This window comes from Dipteris shenzhenensis, chromosome 10 (assembly GCF_047967505.1).
Source record: "Dipteris shenzhenensis isolate YYH24624 ecotype China chromosome 10, Dip_SZ_1.0, whole genome shotgun sequence".
NCBI classification, from domain to species: domain Eukaryota; kingdom Viridiplantae; phylum Streptophyta; class Polypodiopsida; order Gleicheniales; family Dipteridaceae; genus Dipteris; species Dipteris shenzhenensis.
Window position 1 is genome coordinate 6,308,849 of NC_141605.1, and position 3,001 is coordinate 6,311,849.

At 39.0% G+C, this 3,001-nt stretch overlaps 1 non-coding gene across 1 annotated transcript; it reads left to right on the forward strand.

The window, feature by feature from the left end:
- Nucleotides 1-1,497: 1,497 nt before the first annotated feature.
- LOC147897328 (U6 spliceosomal RNA) lies at nucleotides 1,498-1,600 on the forward strand. Its single transcript, XR_015541722.1, has one exon. It is a non-coding gene; the product is annotated as a U6 spliceosomal RNA (small nuclear RNA).
- The last annotated feature ends 1,401 nt before the right edge of the window (nucleotides 1,601-3,001 follow it).

The following is a 3,001-nucleotide window of genomic DNA, read 5'->3' on the forward strand; positions in this document are numbered from 1 at the left end:
GATGTATGTGGTTTGGATGAATTTAAAGTCGTAGTATTTTTATTATGAAGCTCTAAAATTCTAAGGTTTTTAAGTTTTTCAACTTGGAAATCACGCTTCCGTGTAAGCACGACTTTGAGATTCCATTGGGATTGAAATAGAATAGACAAACCAGAGCCACCCATGTAAATCCACAAACTAGAGACAGACTAGAGCTTCCCTCCTGCTTCGTTGTCTAGGGTCGGGATGTTGTATCGTAGTGCTATTGCTTCAACCACCTATTTGCCATACAACAACAAAGGAACAGAGTGAATCCAAGTTAAATAAATAGAATAAAAGAGGACCTTCACAAATCCTAGGTGATTGATAGAGGGAAGTGGGGATCCATCTAACTTAAGGAGGAGAGCCATGATTTGCTGACATTTTCACGTTTGCGTTAATTCATTCACAAATCATCATTTTGGCTCAAAATAGCAAACAATTTCATCACCTTGGGAAGCTGGAAAAAATTCTAGTGAGGCGGATAAATATACTGCTAGCAGTAGCCATAATACCGGCAGGCCTTTGAGGTATTACTTGTGGTAGTAGTCTATATACTGCTGAGACTGTGATAGTATTGGCAAATTATGGCATTTTATCGTTGCTAACATTTCCTGGAATTCCTAGCATTTTCCACAACTGCAAGCCAATAAATGCAAGCCAATAAATGCGATAGAGATTATGGGAGAAGAGTGAATTAATGGGATTTTCAACAGAATTTGAGTTTGAATCCTGGTCCAACTTGCACGCACCTCACCATACATTCAATGAGGTGCCAGTTGTGGTTGATGAGCCAAAAGTAACTCACATGTGGGGCCTTTCCATGCCCCTGGCATTGCCTTGATCTTGTCCTCTAGGATTGTAGAACATGGTCCAACTTGCACGCATCAACTTATGTTGTGTACTAGACTGGAGACTAGACTCTTTCAAGCGATCATGGACAACGGCATAATCATCTTCTTCTCAAAAAAGTCCTGAGAGTACCTCCAAGACACTCTGAGGGGTGAGATGGGGTTCAAACTGCACTTGATAAAGGTGGAGCCAGCATAATTTGTAAGTATCTTTATTACGTACTATCTTATTAATTAAAGCATTTTATTTGCAAACGAATTTTTTGTATATGCCGCCTGCAAACTGAATCCAAAGGTGTTGGAATTCCTCACCTCATGTAGTCCAAGTTAATTGCAATCATTGATGCATACTAAAAGTAGTCCAAGAAAAAATGGATATATATTATCTCTTCATGTGTTTTGCATGGTGAGTGGAAGTAATCTCCCAAAATTCGAGCTATAAGAAAGGTCTAGTTTATTTTTGAAGGAGCACAACCTCTCGAAAATAATCTAGACACCTTTGATAGCTCAAAAATTCAAAGATCACTCCCAAGAACCATGATATAGAACCACCTAAAGAGATAATTCACATTCCTTATAGTGATGAGGAGCATTAGAGATACAACCACGGTTTTGCATCGGCAACACATAGTTTACAAAAAGGCTTTGATAGTATTGAAACAACGCAAAAAGATCAGCATGGCCCTGCCGCAAGAATGACACACATAAATCAAGAAATAGTCCAAATTTTTGAGTAGCATAGACCTCCAAGCAATACATTAGGCGATAGAGATAGAAAGGGTACCAAATAGATATGAAAAAGAATATACATAAAATAAAATGCATTACTTACAAAATAAGTTGGCTCTACCTACCTCTTATAGCTGGCTCCACCTATTAGGGTCTCTTTTGAGCTCTTCCTTTGTTGAGCTCCTCTTTTGTCGAGCACCAATCTTCCAAGCAACTAGTATAGTATCATATTGCGTGATCTCCATGCTTTGGAGTTTGGTGCATCACCCTAGTATAATGATTATGATTTGCTAATGATATGAATAATGCTCCAATTGCAAACATATGCGAAGGGTGTAGCTCTCAACAACTGAAGTGGTTAGACCAAAAATTTCTTCTCCAGCCTGTAAGGTCATGAAGTGCAATCAAACAACCCGAGTCCTCTTCTGGTCCTCCGTGCTCAACAATCTTGGCCTTTGAAAGGTTCAAGGCTATTGGAATTTATTTAATAGAATTATAGTAATTCTTTCCTTTACCGTAGGGCCTAGCCTAGGGAGTGGTATCTGGTCCCTACACTTACAAGACAGGGGGTTAGATAGGACTATTCCTAAGGTGCAATTGCCTAGAATGTCTCTTGAAAGAATTACCATACTACTTGCTAATGGAAAGTTGACCTCCTTGGACCCTTTGGAGGCAGTGATTTGTTAAGTAGATAGGACCGAAGAGAAGTCCAGTTGTATGATTACAGTCAATGAACTTCAAGACTTGAGGATAAATTTTTGGTCCAGACTTCAACCACTGTGAGCTACACCCTTCGCATATGTTATGGGTTTGGAGCATCATGCATACCATTTGTAGATCATGATAAATCATTATCATGACATTATGGTGATGGATCAATATCAAAATCATGGGAAACAAGCGATAGGATACTATACCATTTGCTTGGAAGTAATATTTGATACATTTGTCCAACATTTATGGTACTCCCAAAAGCCACAAGCAAGTATGAGGATAGCATGCTTACTTGAGGCATGGCGATGTAGCACGATGTGATACATGATGATGCACCATGGTTTGATGCATGATGATGCTACATGATATGATGCATGACCATGCTACATGACATATGCACCTTTTAGAAAAGTAGACTCATGAGGTTAAAAATGAGCCTCAAAATGTGATTTCATTACATTGCCATAACAAATGTACATACAAAGAATTTGTATGCACGAAGAATTTGTCATCTACTACTGTGCAAGCTGCAGAGCAAGGTTCATATTTTCAATTGGCCAGATAGCCGATTGTCCATCACAACCAAACACCTGCAGTTGTCACATTGCATCTTTAGGTGTAAGCCTCTCCAATAGGTTTTACTCCATCAACTTTTGACCAATGTTTATGGTAATGAACTGCAAAAGCAC